Raw genomic sequence first — 16,083 nt, forward strand, 5'->3', positions numbered from 1 at the left:
TGTCTGAGACTGGTTAATTTCCAAAGAAAAGAGGTTTAATTGGCTTATGGTTCCATAGGTTGTACAGGAAGCATGGCAGCATCTGCTCAGCTTCAATTATGGTGGAAGGCGAAGGGGAAACTGGCACATCACATGGCTGGAGCAGGAGGGGTGGGGGTAGGCACTACACACTTTCAAACATGATCTCATGATAACTTGCTATTGCCACAGAAACACCAAGGGAGATGGTGTTAAACCATGAGAAACTGCCCCCATGACCCAATCACCTCCCAAGAGGCCCCATCTCCAACACTGGGGATTATAGTTGAACATGAGATTTGGGTAGAGATAGAGTTCCAAACCGTATGACTCCATGAGCATTAAATATATGCAGAAAAAAGCATTTGACAGATTCAACATCTATTAGTGATGAAAACTATCAACAAATTAGGTATATAAAGAATGTGCAACTACACAATAAAAGCCACATATGACAGAGCCACAGCTAGCATCATCATCAACAGAGAAAGAAGATCCAGAACAAGACAAGGATGCCCTCTCGCCACTTCAATTCAGTATAGTACTGGAGGTGTTAGAACAACTAGGCAGCAGAAACAAAAGACATCCAAATTGGAAAGAAAAACGTTGAGTTGTCCATTTGCAGATGACATGATTTTTTTTTTCTTGAGACAGTCTGTGTCACCCAGACTGGAATGCAGTGGCATGATCATGGCTTACTGCAGCCCCCACCTCCCTGCCTCAAGTGATCCTCCTGCCTCAACCTCCCGAGTAGCTGGAACTAAAGGCATATGCCACCACACACGGCTTTAAATTTTTTTTTTTTAAGACGTTGTCCATGTTGCCCCGGCTGGTCTCAAACTCCTGAGCTCAAGCTCCATGACATTGATCTGGGCAATGACATTTTGGATTTTACCCTAAAAGCACAGACAACAAAAGCAAAAATAGACAAATGAGATGACAGCAAAGTGAGAAGCTTCTGCATAGCAAAGGATACAGTGAACAGAGTGGAGAGAAAACCTACAGGATGGGAGAAAATATTTGCAAACCACACATCTAACAAGGGGCTACTATCCAAAAAATATACAGAATTCAGACAACTCAATAGCAAGAAACAAAGAAATTGGAGGCTGGGCGTGGTGGCTCAAGCCTGTAATCCCAGCACTTTGGGAGGCCGAGGTGGGTGGATCACGAGGTCGAGAGATCGAGACCATCCTGGCTAACGTGATGAAATCCCATCCTACTAAAACAACAAAAATTAGCTGGGTGTGGTGGTGGGCACATGTAGTCCCAGGTACTTGGGAGGCTGAGGCAGGAGAAATGCTTGAACCCGGGAGGCAGAGTTTGCAGTGAGCCGAGATTGCACCACTGCACTCCAGCCTGGCAACAGAGCAAGACTCCGTCTCAAAAACAAACAAACAAACAAACAAATAAGCAAAAAACAACTGAAAATGGGCAAAGGACTTGAATAGTCATTTCTCAAAAGAAGACATACAAATGACCAACTGGTGTCTGAAAAAAATGCTCAAAATCACTAATCAGGGAAATGCAAATCAAAACCACAAGATATTTCCTCACATCTTGCAGAATGACTGTTACCAAAAACACAAGAGATAAGTGTTGGTGAGGCTGTGGAGAAAAGGGCACTTTGCACATTTTTGGGAATGTGATTGGTGCAGCCATTATGGAATACAGTATGGAGGTTCCTCAGAAAATTAAAAATAGAACTACCATGTGATCCAGCAATTCTGGGTATATATCCAAAAGAAATGAAATTGGTACTTCTGCACTCCCATGTTCATTTCACCATTATTCACTATAGCCAAGATATGGAATCTTGGCTAAGTGCCTAAGTGCCCATCAACGGATGAATGGATTAAAAATGTGGTAAATATACACAGTGGAGTACTATTCAGCCATAAAATGAGGGAAATCCTGTCATTTGTGACAACATGGATGAACCTGTGAGCCGTTATGCTAAGTGAAATAAGCCAGATGCACAAAGACAAATACCACATATTCTCACTTATATGTGGAAGCTAAAATGATAGAACTTAAAGAAACAGAGAGTAGAATTATGGTGACCAGAGGCTGGGGTGGCTGAGATTGGGGAGGGCAGCATATACATTAATCAAAAGATATAAAATTTCAGTTGGATAGAAGGAATAAATTTAGTAGATCTAACCTACTACACGGTGAATTACACTTAATCACTTATTATACTCTTAAGAAATGCTTAGAGAGTAGGTGTTAAGTGTTTCAATCACAAAAATGATCAAAGTGAGTGATAATACATATGTTAATTAGCTAGATGTAGTCATTCCACAATGTATATATGCTTCAAAACATCATGTTCTACACGGTAAATACATACAACTTAAATCTTTTTTAGCATTAAAAAGAAAGGAATATTTCCTTATTTTTCTTCCCAGCCTACTGAAAGATGGGATGGGTAACAATCTGAGTTGTTAAAAAAAGCTCCATTATATAAATAGGACACCAAATGTTTGCCTTGCCTTTTCTCTCAGCCTTGGGCCATAGGAAGCCAGTTAGTAACAGTCTATCCGGAGTTCCTGATGTAGGGAGATTAAAATATTTCATAATCTTTCAAGTTTCATCAGAATTCATTTTCTAAATTTTAGTTTAGGTTAAAATTCTTCCATAAAGATTAAAGACCCTAAAGAAATCAAGCCCCATGCTTTTATTTTACACAATGTAGCATTTTGATGAAATTTCCTGTACAATAAATGTCATGGTATATGGGTAGGTGATTGGATGGTTTCAATGATCACTATTAACTGTTATTCACCAAGTCCTACTAATATTTCCTTTATGTTTAATGCATTTAAAGAAAAATAACTTTGTTCTGAGCAGAAGACAGTTAGCTTTGCTTCACTACTTAAAATTAAGCTGCATCATTTTTACCTATGTAGATTTTGTACACTGTGTTCAGACATAGGACCATATAAAATTATATTTGAGCCATTATATAAAGTAAGACATTATTGTTCATCTAATAGAAATCTCTAATAGAAAATAACAGAAACATATTGTTGGATTATACATATCTCCTAGAAAATGCCTATACCACTATATTCTGAATGAGCTAAAATAATAAAGATTCATAACTCTATATAAGGTCCAGATAGTCTTGTTTTGACTTCCTAATTTATTTGCTTTCATATTCCTTGATTTTATTGCTCTTTGCATATACCCTGGAATAAGTACAGTATATTTCATTTTGATTTTTGAAGAGAAGCTTATACTTTTTGTGCTATAAAATCCAGTAACGTCCCAGTTTCCAAGCTATGACATTTTTATGAGTAATTTTTGATATTTAATCAGATTTGACATTTGAGAGTTTAATTTTATGAGCATGGAAGTGACAGAAATCATATTATTTCTGATAGTAAATTCCTATAGACATTCCTTCAATGTTATTTGTTAAATCTAAAAAGCACTTATTTAAAAATCTGAGACTAGGTGCAAGCATAGCTAAAATCTCTTATACAGTTATTAATATTTTATTAGAAAATGGTATGTTTGAAATAATACTATAATACATTATTTCATTGTATACATTAAAATTTAACTGTGTTTATTTGTCTTTTTTCTGCTATAGAACTTAACTCCAAGAAAAAGTATTTGTTTTCTTTTTTAAGTTCTGGAAATGCTTTAATTGGACCTTTAATGTTAAATATCCATTTCAGTGAACAGATTCCATAGTACTGGACATAATATAAATTTTTAAAAACTTAGTTTTTGGCCGGGTGCGGTGGCTCATGCCTGTAATCGAGCACTTTGGGAGGCCAAGGCGGGAGGATCATGAGGTCAGGAGATCGAGACCATCCTGGCTAACATGGTGAAACCCTGTCTCTAGTAAAAGCACAAAAAATGAGCTGGGCGTGGTGGCGGGCGCCTGTAGTCCCAGCTACTCGGGAGGCTGAGGCAGGAGAATGGCGTGAACCCAGGAGGTGGAGGTTGCAGTGAGCCGAGATTGAGCCACTGCACTCCAGCCTGGGCGACAGAGCGAGACTCCATCTCAAAAAAACAAAACAAAACAGAACAAAACAAAAAACTTACTTTTTAAAAATTTAACTTGTAAGTTCAGGGGCACATGTGCAGGTTTGTTATATAGGTAAACTGTGTCACGGGGGTTTGTTGTACAGATCATGTCATCACCCAGGGATTAAGCCTAGTACCCGTTAGTTATTTTTCCTGATCCTCTTCCTCCTCTCACCCTCCACCCTCTGATAAATTATTCCAATTTTATAAAGGATAAAATTTACCTGGTTTGAAAGTTTTGTGTTCAAGAGTTGTTTAGGACTTGTGTGCCTAACACAATAGTTACTTGTAGTGGGATTTTTAAGGAATCAGAGAGATTGATGGGGTTCAGGAGGATATTTATTAATTATTTAGGTGCACTGGCCCAGTCAGATTAATATTCAAAGGACTGGGATTGTAGATTTGAGCCATCGTGCCCGGCCCTAAACTTTTTAATCATGTAAGTTCTATGCTCTGTACAGTTCCTCCTGTTTGCACTTAATTTTACCTGCTTAGCCAAATGCCCAGTAGTCATTTTATCCTTTGGATGTCTCGGGTAATCTCTCACCTTCTTCCAATTCTTTTTTGTTCATTAACTTTTTTCCACAGGGTCTTTAAATATATATGTGGCTCTGCACTTAATCCTTCAGCTCCTCAGTCAACAAACTGTTCTTCAGTTCTTTTCCCTGTGACAAAATACATGCATTTCATATTTACAATCTGGCAAGTATAATTTCCTTTATACATTAGCCTATTTACAATTGATATTGTATAATCAAACTCCATTTAACACCATCTGATATTGAATTGCAGTAGTTTAAATGGGCAAACTTATTTGATCATATTAAATTTGAGTGCATATTTATTTTATGAAATTTGAACACTCCTTAAAATAGAGAATAATATCACATTTTAATTTGAAAACATCAATAGTTACTGAAAGCATTTTAACTATGAAAATATGTGTGTAACAGTTGCAAAGGCATGGAATCAATCTAAATGCCCATCGACGGTAGACTGGATAAATAAAACGTGGCACATATACACCATGAAATACCATGCAGCCATAAAAAAGAACTAGATCATGTTCTCTGCAGGAACATGGATGGAGCTGGAGGTCATTATCCTTAGCAAACTAACATAGGAACAGAAAACCAAATACTGCATGTTCTCATTTACAAGTGGGAACTAAATGATGAGAATATATGAACACATAGAGGGGAACGACACACACTGGGGCCTATCAGAGAGTGGAGGGTGGGAGGAGGGAGAGGAGCAGGAAAAATAACTGTTGGGTACTAGGCTTAGTATCTGGGTGACAAAATAATCTGTACAACAAACCCCTGTGACATGATTTCACCTGTGTAACAAACCTGCACATGTGCCCCTGAACTTAAGATGAAAGTTAAAATAAATAAATAGGCCGGGCGCAGTGGCTCACATCTGTAATCCCAGCACTTTGGGAGGCCAAGGTGGATGGATCACGAGGTCAGGAGATCGAGACCATCCTGGCTAACACGGTGAAACCCCGTCTCTACTAAACATACAAAAAATTAGCCGGGCGTGGTGGCACACGCCTGTAGTCCCAGCTACTCGGGAGGCTGAGGCAGGAGAATGGCGTGAACCTAGGAGGCGGAGCTTGCAGTGAGCCAAGATTGTGCCACTGCACTCCACCCTGGGCGACAGAGTGAGACTCCGTCTCAAAAAATAAATAAATTAATTAATTAATTAAATTAAATAAAAAATAAATAAATAAAAGAAAGTCTGAATAAACTAAAACGTGTATAAACAGCCTCCCAAAGTGCTGGGATTCCAGGCATGAGCCACCATGCCCGGCCAGCTAGCATAATATTTTTACATAATTTTTTGCTGGTAGAATTTTCGCATGGCATTATGACAGTAGCACTTTCCTTGTGTAGGTATTTAAGATTGTGTGCTGAAAAATTACTAGCATAAACATACTTTAAATTAGATAGAGATGACTAAGGGGTGTCAAGAAAGGGAGGCAGAGCCCGGGGTGCAGGCCCTCTTCTCCTTGGGGACAAAGAGAAGTCAGGGCCAGGCCTCCTGGGCAGTTGCAGTCTGGCACGTCTGCCTTGCACCCCACCTGGCCCCAAATTCCCCTTGTGGGACCTCAGGAGGGGCCCCATTTCTACTCTGCTGGATGAGGAGTTCTTTCCTGCTGCCTGATGTTCTGGATCCTGAGCCCACACCCAGGCCCTGGCAGGGCTGAGTCTCCTCTCCCTGCAGCCTCCAAGGCCAGCAGGCCCCAGGCTTCAACTCTGTCCTCTACTGGACGACCCTCTGGTCAGGTTCCTGGACGTGCACGTGGGAAAAGATATACACCCATGGGCATGTGTGTCCACATATGTGGAGACAGGTGTGTGCACGTGTGCAAGCGTGCAGGGTGCACCCATGTAAGATCCCCTACAGACGTTTTTCTCAGGAGAAGGCTGTATCCCCCCATGGTGTCAGGTCTCCACTCAAGCTCCCCAAGGGTGGGGTGGAGAGACAGGGGAGAAGTGGTTCGGATTCTGGGAACTGCCATCTCAGATGGGCCTCGAGGCCATCACAGAGCTGAGCTAGACATTCAGCTTGTGCACGTCAGCCAAGGTCTGGCCAGAGTGGTCCCTGGGAAGTGTGGGGAGGGGGCTATTCAGACCCACCCGCTTACCTCTTCATTCTCCTGGAAGACAGTCACAGGAGCTTGTTTGCCACCAAAAGTTCCACGCACCCCTCGCCCCCAGCCTCTCCCTCCTTATCAGTTCCCTTCCCTGGGTATAGGCGTGAGGGTGCAGCCTGGGTATCTGCTAGCCACAGAGATGGGACCCGTCTGCACCCTGGGGAGCTCCCTGTGGCCAACTGCAGGTTTGTCAGCCCCTGACGAGGGTGGGTGGCAGGCAGCACCTGGTCCCTTGGTCCAGGTTAGCTCTCCTGGGCTGGCTGCCCCTGCTCCCAGGCTCCCCCCACCACCTCCCCCTCAGCAGGCCGGCTCTGGACATAGTGGTTGGCTGAGTCTGAGCCAGACCCTGTCTTGGCAGCTCTCCATCCTGCCTGCGAGGGCGACTTCACTTTGACTTCAAATCTGCAGAGTGATGTGCAGATTGCAGATTCAGCCCTGAGCCCCACCAGGTTCCAGGTTCCTGGTTTCTGGACGTGCATGTGGGACGCAGCAAGGACAGGAGCAGCTGGCCCGGGGGCACCCCAGGCTCAGGTTCCCAGGCCCTCCCACCCCAAGGCCGCATGGGCTTCCCTTCCTCCATCCCTCTGTGCCTAGATGCAGGCCGGACCTCAAGAGGCAGCTAGGGGATGGGGAGAGAACAGAGGACTTTCCCCACAAAGGCCCAAAACCCACTTCCAACCTCAGCCCACAACGCCCCAGCGCAGGCCCCCTGGCTTCTCCTTGTGAGGTGAATATGTTCATGGCCATCATTTATTTGGGGGAAACTAGAGTCTTTGGGGCTCCAGTTCCTCTCTGCCGCCCGCTCTCCTCTGCCGCCCGCTCTCCTCTGCCGCCCGCTCCCCTCTGCCGCCCGCTCCCCTCTGCCGCCCGCTCCCCTCTGCCGCCCGCTCCCCTCTGCCGCCCGCTCCCCTCTGCCGCCCGCTCCCCTCTGCCGCCCGCTCTCCTCTGCCGCCCGCTCTCCTCTGCCGCCCGTCCCACATCCTAAGAGTGCGCCTGTGTAGAGGGGGGGAAGGGCGCCCACCCTTACAGCTCCCCCCGTGAGGCTGAAAGGTGCCCAATTCTCCCACAGACCCGATGTACACAGCTTCCTTGAATAAACAGAGAAATCGATCCTGTTACTCTTAAAGAAAGTTACATTTGTTTCATCTGAGGTCCCTGAAACTTACCAGCCCAGGACCTGACAGTGAGAAGCCAGCCCCTCAGCCCCTGTGATTGTCTAAGCCACCACCTGCTGCCGGGTGACCAATTCCTCTTCCTCGCCCCTCCCCAATTCCTGTTTTTCCACACATGGTTACATGTCTTCCTGGCTAGCCCTGCAGGACCCCCAGCCTATCCACTAACCTGGATGTTGAGAAAGGGCTCTCTTGGCCCCCTTCCCTGCCCAGCTCTTTCCGTCCTCCTGCCTCTGCCCGGTCCCCACCCCTTCCGCAGAGACCCAGCTCCACAGGGCCTGGGCCTCTGAAAAATCGCGGGGGTGGGGGGTGATGCGCTCTACCAGGGGAACCTGGGGAGGCGGGGCGGTTCTCCAAGTCCCCTTGGTCGCACCCCCAGCCATTCCCGATCTTGCATACCCGCGAGGCTTCCCTGCCCTCTCTGTGCAGCCAAAAGAGGTAAATGCACGACTTGCAAGCTGGCGCACCAGGTGAAAAGAGCGGCTGCGCCTGCAGAGGTACGGGGACCCAGGCTACTGGTGGCCTTTCCAGCATGAGGTTTCGATCCTACCCGCGTCCTGCACCCTACTCCTGCTGGCACCCCGCTCCTACCAACGCCCTGCCCTGCCCGGTCCTAACCGCGCCCCGCCCCACCGGCACCCTGCTCCTACCGCTCTGCTCTACCCACACCCGGCCCTGCCAGCACCACATCTTACCCGCCCCCCGCCCCACAATCACCCTGCCCCTACCGCACTCCGTCGCATCCTCCCACGCGCCTCCAGGACCCCGATCCTGCCCGCACCCCGCACCTACACGCTTCTCCCCACCAGTACCCCGCCGTGCCGTGCCCCGTCAGCATCCTGCTCCACCCGGACCCCGCTTCTACCTGGGCCCTGCGTCATCAGCACTCAGTTCCTACCCACACTCTCCTCCTTCCTGGGCCTGACCCAGCTGTCATCCTGCTCCTACCCACACCCCGCTCCTACCTGCGTCCAGCCCCGGAGCACCTAGCTCCTACATGGACCTTTCTCCTACCTGCTGCCCTGCCCGGCAGCACCACATCCTACAGGCGCCCCAATCCGCCAGCACCCAACTGCTACCAGTCCTACAGCACCCCCATCCTACACATGCTCGCCCCGCCAGAACCCCGGTCTTACCCGCACTCCACTCCTACCCATGCCGTGCCCCGCCAGCACCCTGCTTCTACCTGCGTTCTGCTCCTTCCAGTGCCGTGCCCTGCCAGCACCCCATCCTACACATGCCTAGCCCAGCAATCACCCTACTCCTACTTGAACCCGGCTCCTACTCGCACCCCACTGCTACACATGCCCCACCACTCCGGCGCCAGCCCCTACCTGAACCCTGCTCCTACCCACACCCTGCCCTACCAGTACCCCATACCACCCATGCCCCACCCCACCAGCACCCCAATATTACCCACACCTAGCTCCTACCTGCAACCTGCTCCTATCTGTGCCCCACCCCACCAGCACCCGACTCCTAGGAGCACCCTGCTCTGACTCGCCCCCCACACCTACCCCCACCCCTGCCCCACCAGCACCCCACTCCTACTGGAGCCCATCCGCACTGCACCCTGGTCCTGCCTGCACCATGATCCTACCCCTGCCCAGCTCCTGCCCGCTTGATGTCTTCAGACTATTAACGTTTAGACAACCACACAATCCATTAGATCCATTCAAAATGTTTATTGATAAACTAAGTAATTTATGACGTGAAAGTCACACACAACAGGTTGCAGGAAACTGAGGACTGGAGAGACTGGTATGAGAGTACAGGAGGATTGTTTATTTTAGGTACACATTGGCTCAGTGGATTCGCATCCAAAAAGCTGAGCATTAAACAAAGACAGAGCGGGGTTTTTGTAAGTGGACTTACAATAAATAAAACAAAAGCAGCTAATCATATGACAGGTCACATAATCTAGAGCATAGCACAACTTGTGGCCTTGCATAGCCAGTGGCCTTGTAGCTGCATTGAAAGAAAAACAGGAACTAGCTAAATACGGACATTTGTAAAACATAATCATGCTTAAGAAGGCTGGGGAAAGAGTAACAGTAAAATAAATTGTCTTTTTCTTTTTTTTCCTTCATCCTTGCTCTGGAAGAGGGGGTGTCTGGAGCCCATTCCTTTGGCCTTGGCTTCTCAAACAGCCTTATCTAATAACTGTCCTTGAAGTGAGCTGCTAAGCAGAGGAAAACTTGTTCTTTTCTTTTTAACCCTTGCCTTGCCTGTTACTTTTCTTGGAGTGAATAATTGCATATTTATTTTTAAATTTCTGCCTCACACAAACAAAATATGCTGGAATTTAATTTAAAATTAAAGAAAGAGATCTAGGAAATAAGTCACCAAATTCTCAAAAATACATTTATTAGAGTAACATGTAATTTTTAAAAGTAGTTTTAGACAAAATGTAGTTTTAGACAAATCAAGACAATTTTATTTATGGCACATGAAATTTCATAGTCTTGTGCATAACACTTTACAATGAGAACTTTTGTTAACCAGGACACATTATTTTCTATGTTCATTTTTTTGACACATAGATTTATGTTTCCCTCCTAGACTTTCTTGCAAAAATGCCTGTTTGGGATTCCTCAGAGTACAGACAAAAAGGAAGGCTTGATCAGCATGTGGTGGATCTGAAGATTCAAAGAGGTGCCACAGCTCAAAAGTAGACATTTTGGCAAATGTGAAGAAGTGAGATTCAATGAAGATGATAAGAAATGAAAGGTGTTCCCAAAAGTGAGTATGTGCAGCTATGCTTGTCACACAAAGTAGGCTTTAAGTCAAAAAAGCACAAAATAGAAAATAAAGGTCATTATAAAACGATAAAGAGATCAATTCAGCAAGAAGGTAGGACAGTTGTCAATGTAAACACACCTGACACAGGAGCCCCAGTTATTAAAGTAAGAGTTATTCGAGCAACAGACAGAGACAGACAATAATAGCTGGGGACTCCAACACCCACTTTCAGCAACAGACACACCCTCTAGGCAGAAAAGTAACAAAGACCAGACTGACTCCAAGAGAAGTCAAAGGGACCTCACAGGTAATTACAGAACATTTCACCCACCAACTGCAGAACGTGCATTCTTCTCATCAGCTCACAAAACGTTCTCCAGGATAGACCACGTTTTAGGCCACAAAACAAATCTCAAAAAAGCATTTAAAAAATGAAAATCATAGCAAGTATCTTCTCAGACCAAAGAGAAACGTTGGAAACTCTCCAGGTACATGGTATATAAATAATGGTAATGGTCAGTGAAAAAATCAAAAGGACAAAAACATTTCTTGGAAAAAAAAGGAAACAAGAGAGAAAAAATGCATATAGTAGGTGTTTTTGAAGTAAAAAATGCAGAACAATAAAATTCAAAGATACAATGAAAGAAACATTTTCTGAACTAAAAATTGATTTGAATATGTTTTCTTTCATTGGTAACAAAATGACTGGCAGGGAAAGGTGACGTCCCTGATTAGATAACTTTTTTTTTTGAGACGGAGTCTTACTCTGCCACCCAAGCAATTCTCCTACCTCAGCCTCCCGAGTAGCTGGGATTACAGTCATGCGCCACCACGCCCAGCTAATTTGCTGTATTTTTGGTAGAGATGGGGTTTCACCATGTTCGCCAGGCTGGTCTCAAACTCCTGACCTCAGGTGATCCACCCACCTCGGACTCCCAAAGTGCTGGGATTATAGGTCTGAGCCACCACACCCAGCCAATTAGATAGGCTTTTAAAGCCGCAGCGGAAGGGACAGCAATGTCTGTAACCAGTGGCCAGTATTAAACTCCTGGGTTGTTTTGGGAGGAGTCACTACAACTACAGCCCAACTACATTTATTATGCCAGATAACACAGTGCTGATACTGGAGTTGACAAGATCCCCTGGGGGCACAAGTGGCAATGGCTGTGCACCAGTGGCTGGACATTCCTGAAAAATGAAATAAACATAAACTGTGGTCACCCAAGAAGATGTAGAATTAATGTACCAAAAAGCATTGATGAACATGGTCTGGCTCAACAGGAAAGCTGCAGGAATCATGTACACATTCAATGCCCACGCAGCCATTGTTATCACTGGTTTCAGGGTTTGGGAACAGGTACAGAATATGACCAGGCAGCAGAGGTGCTCTCTTTTTAAAAGTGCTTTCATGGGCAGGCATGCTGGCTCATGCCTGTAATCCCAGCACTATGGGAGGCCGAGGCAGGCAGATCACCGGAGGTTGTGAGTTCGAGACCAGCCTGACCAACATGGAGAAACTCTGTCTCTACTAAAAATACAGAAAATTAGCCAGGCGTGGTGGCACATGCCTGTAATCCCAGGTACTCGGGAGGCTGAAGTAGGAGAATCGCTTGAACCCGGGAGGCGGAGGTTGCGGTGAGCAGAGATGGTGCCATTGCACTCCAGCCTGGGCAACAAGAGCGAAACTCAGTCTCAAAATAAAAAATAAAATAAAAGTGCTTTCACATATGACAGGCATTACCAATAGTAGTGTCAAATAGCAGTTGGTGTCTTTTCATTTTATGTATGTTTATCATATAAGTCTGATCTTTTTTTAGTGTCTTGAATGGTTTTCTGGAAAGACAGTATTGGCAAGTGGCACAGGATGGTATCCCAGTTGTAAGAGGGTTGCATGATTCCTTTGTCTTTGATTTGAAAAGCCTGGTCTTGGACGGGGCTCGGTGGCTCAAGCCTATAATCCCAGCACTTTGGGAGCCCCAGGTGGGTGGATCACGAGGTCAAGAGATCGAGACCATCCTGGCCAACATGGTGAAACCCCGTCTCTACTAAAAATACAAAAAAATTAGCCGGGTATGGTGGCGGGCGCCTGTAGTCCCAGTGACTCGGGAGGCTGGGGCAGGAGAATCACTTGAACCCGGGGGGCAGAGGTTGCAGTGAGCCGAGATTGCGCCACTGCACCCCAGCCTGGTGAGAGAGTGAGACTCCATCTCAAAAAAAAGAAAAGCAAAGCCTAGTTTTGGCACTCAAGAGCATCTCACACCCAGGACATTTTCTAGTACTGCATTCTGTTCAATACAGTAAGTGCTTCACTGCATAAAAAACACTGTGAAGACCAAAAGAAATCTTATCTTTTTGTAGCCTTCCTGATATTTACAGTAATACTATTAACTGTTTATTGACAGGATAAACGAGATATTTGCAATGTGATGTAATTAGGTTTTTTTTTAGGCCAAGTTTTGCTCTTGTTGCCCAGGCCAGAGTGCAGTGGCAGAATCTCAGCTCACTGCAACCTCTGCCTCCCGGGTTCAAGCGATTCTCCTGCCTCAGCCTCCCTAAGGAGCTGGGACTACAGGCACCTGCCACCATGCCCGGCTAATTTTTATAGTGACAGGTTTTCGCCGTGTTCGGCAGGCTGGTCTCCAACTCCTGACCTCAGTTGATCTGCCTATCTTGGCCTCCCAAAGTGCTGGAATTACAGGCATGAGCCACCGCGCCCAGCTGAAATTAGATGTTTTTTAGTGTAACAAGGAATTGCCTTCCAAAATGAAGTTCATGTATTATGCTCATTTGCAATATATAATTAACTGTGCAAAATGATTTTTAAATATAGTCAATAACAAAGATTGTTCTGTATATGGTAGTGTTTAATACCTTTTTTTTTTTTTTTTTCCCTGAGACAGAGTCTCACCTGTAGCCCAGGCTGGAGTGCAATAGCATGATCTCGGCTCACTGCAACCTCCTCCTCCTGGGTTCGAGAAATTATTCTGCCTCAGCCTCCCAGGTAGCTGGGACTACAGGCATGTGTCACCACACCCAGCTAATTTTTTATTTTTAGTAGAGACGGAGTTTCACCATGTTGGCCAGGCTGGTCTTGAACTCCTGACCTCAGGTGATTCTCCTATCTTGGCCTCCCAAAGTGCTGGAATTACAGGAATGAGCCACTGCATCCGGCCAATACATTTTTTAAAATCTTGTATATTGATTTCAGGCCTGTTTTCTTAACAGTAGCAGCTATTTCGCCTAATTCTGAGCAGTGTTTTGTTCTCTGGGCCAGTAGGATTTTATGCATGCTTTTTGTGATCCGTGTTCAAAATCTGGATTGCCAACATTGCAGCTCCAATGTAAGCTTGTTATTCAAATAAATATTTAATTTTTAAACTTGCTCCTGTATGGCTGGGTGCAATGGCTCATGCCTGTAATCCCAGCATTTTGGGAGGCTGAGGTGGGTGGATCACCTGAGGTCAGGAGTTCGAGACCAGCCTGGTCAACATGGTGAAACCTTGTCTCTATAGGTTCAAGCGATTCTCCTGCCTCAGCCTCCCATGTAGCTGGGATTACAGGTGCCAGCCACCACACCTGGCTAACTTTTTGTATTTTCAGTAAAGACGGGGTTTCACCATGTTGGCCAGGCAAACTCTTGACCTCAGGTGATCCACCCTCCTCGGCCTCCCAAAGTGCTGAAATTACAGGTGTGAGCCACTGCTCCCAGCTGGGATACACATATTTAAAGTTGTTACCAAACTTCAAGGATCAAAGAAAGATTCCTAAGGAGGGTACATCCGAGAAAAGAAAAAGTTCTGTTCAAATAAATATTTTTCTGAGAGTTTTCCATAGCAATGTTTAATGCTAGAAAAAATGGAATAATATGACACATATGTGTGTATACTGTACATATAACTAAAGACATATACAATGGTCTGAAATTACAATGCACAAAGCCAATAGCATTAGTTACTTCTGAAAACTGTACTGGAATTGAAAAGAAGACATTGGTCTCGTGTACAATTTTAATTTTTTAAACAGAGTATGAAACAATGTTAATAATCACCACCGCAACAATGAGAACAATGCTGAAGCAACCTCTTCCAAGTTATCAGGACAAGACCATGTGATCCAAACAGGTATGTTCAAGTTGTTTTTTAAGTAGAAGGAAGCAAACCTCATTTTCAAATATACAAGGATAGACCCATCTCATGAAATAATTTTGATAAGCAAGAAATGACTGGAGAAGCCATGACTTTTAAAAAATTGATAGTAAGCAACCAATCCATTATAAAATTGTTAGACGATTATAAAAATGCTTATAGAATTACATGCTGTAATTCCTCAAGGAGGAATATGGTGGGTGAGTTCTTATATATGTAACATTGATAAATGTGAATGATGTCTTACAATTTAAATTATGCCAAAAGAAGTAATGTGTTTTTCATGGTGTTATCAGATTAGATTCTTCCAGAAAGGTTGAAGGATCTTTTGGAAAGATTCGAACATTAAACAAACCAGAGAATAAGGTAATAGATAGCCATTGTAGGTTCCTGGATGGTATGGCAGATTATATTACTCTCAAGAAGCATTTGTTCCCTCCCCAACCCCAACGCCGCCTGCATGTACTACCCCATTTCATTAATGTTGGACTTGACCAGGTGACTTTCTTTGCTCAATGTAGCATTAGCAGACTTGGTTCTGCCATTACTGTTACAAGAATAACGGAAAGCTGACCATTCTTCTTCTTTAGTTCCAAAAGTAAAAATAAAATGACCGTTAAGAGACAGAATACAAGCCACAGACTAGGAGAAAATATTTGCAAAACACATGTCTGATAAAGGGCTTATATCTAAACTAGACAGAAAATTCTTAACAATTAAAAAACAATTTAAAAGTGAGAAAAAGATCTGAAGAGACATCTGAACAAAGAAAATACACAAGAGACAAATCAGCAAATAAAAAGATTCTCAGCCAGTTGTGGTGGCTCGTACCTTTAATCCCAGAACTTTGGGAGGCCAAGGTGGGCAGATCACCTGAGGTCAGGAGTTTGAGACCAGCCTGGCCAACATGGTGAAACCCTGTCTCCACTAAAAATATAAAAATTTGCTGGGAGTGGTGGCATGCGCCTGTAATTGCAGCTACTTGGGAGGCTGAGGCAGGAGAACTGCTTGAACCCAGGAGGCGGAGGTTGCAGTGAGCAGTGATCACACCATTGCACTCCAGCCCAGGCAACAGAGTGAGACTCCACCTCAAAAGAAAAAATAATGCAGTTTTACAGTAAATACGAAATCTCATTTCTGAGGGCTCCCCCCCCCCCACCTCCAGTTAGGTGATCCATTTGGTATGGTTGGGAGATGTGACACTCAAGGCTGGTATACCACGTGGTTACTGATTGAGAAATGTACATCACTGGGAAGAATGGATGGACTGCATGTTCTCTATGCAGCTATCAGTACACCT

At 44.8% G+C, this 16,083-nt stretch overlaps 2 long non-coding RNA genes across 5 annotated transcripts; one reads left to right on the top strand and one right to left on the bottom strand.

The window, feature by feature from the left end:
* Positions 1-55: 55 nt before the first annotated feature.
* LOC129533420 (uncharacterized) lies at positions 56-9,119 on the bottom strand. Of its 3 annotated transcripts, none has more exons than XR_008679643.2 (3): positions 9,033-9,119; positions 4,550-4,727; positions 56-914 (listed from the first exon to the last, which is right to left on the bottom strand). It is a non-coding gene; the product is annotated as an uncharacterized lncRNA (long non-coding RNA). The 3 variants fall into 3 exon arrangements; XR_008679640.2 differs by lacking the exon at positions 9,033-9,119 and adding an exon at positions 8,066-8,198; XR_008679641.2 differs by lacking the exon at positions 9,033-9,119 and adding an exon at positions 6,716-6,787.
* On the top strand, positions 7,118-14,759 carry LOC129533423 (uncharacterized). Of its 2 annotated transcripts, none has more exons than XR_010134026.1 (3): positions 7,118-7,451; positions 10,459-10,638; positions 14,662-14,759. It is a non-coding gene; the product is annotated as an uncharacterized lncRNA (long non-coding RNA). The 2 variants fall into 2 exon arrangements; XR_008679649.2 differs by lacking the exon at positions 7,118-7,451 and adding an exon at positions 8,227-8,393.
* Positions 14,760-16,083: the final 1,324 nt, after the last annotated feature.

Source organism: Gorilla gorilla, chromosome 4 (genome assembly GCF_029281585.2).
Source record: "Gorilla gorilla gorilla isolate KB3781 chromosome 4, NHGRI_mGorGor1-v2.1_pri, whole genome shotgun sequence".
Taxonomy (NCBI): domain Eukaryota; kingdom Metazoa; phylum Chordata; class Mammalia; order Primates; family Hominidae; genus Gorilla; species Gorilla gorilla.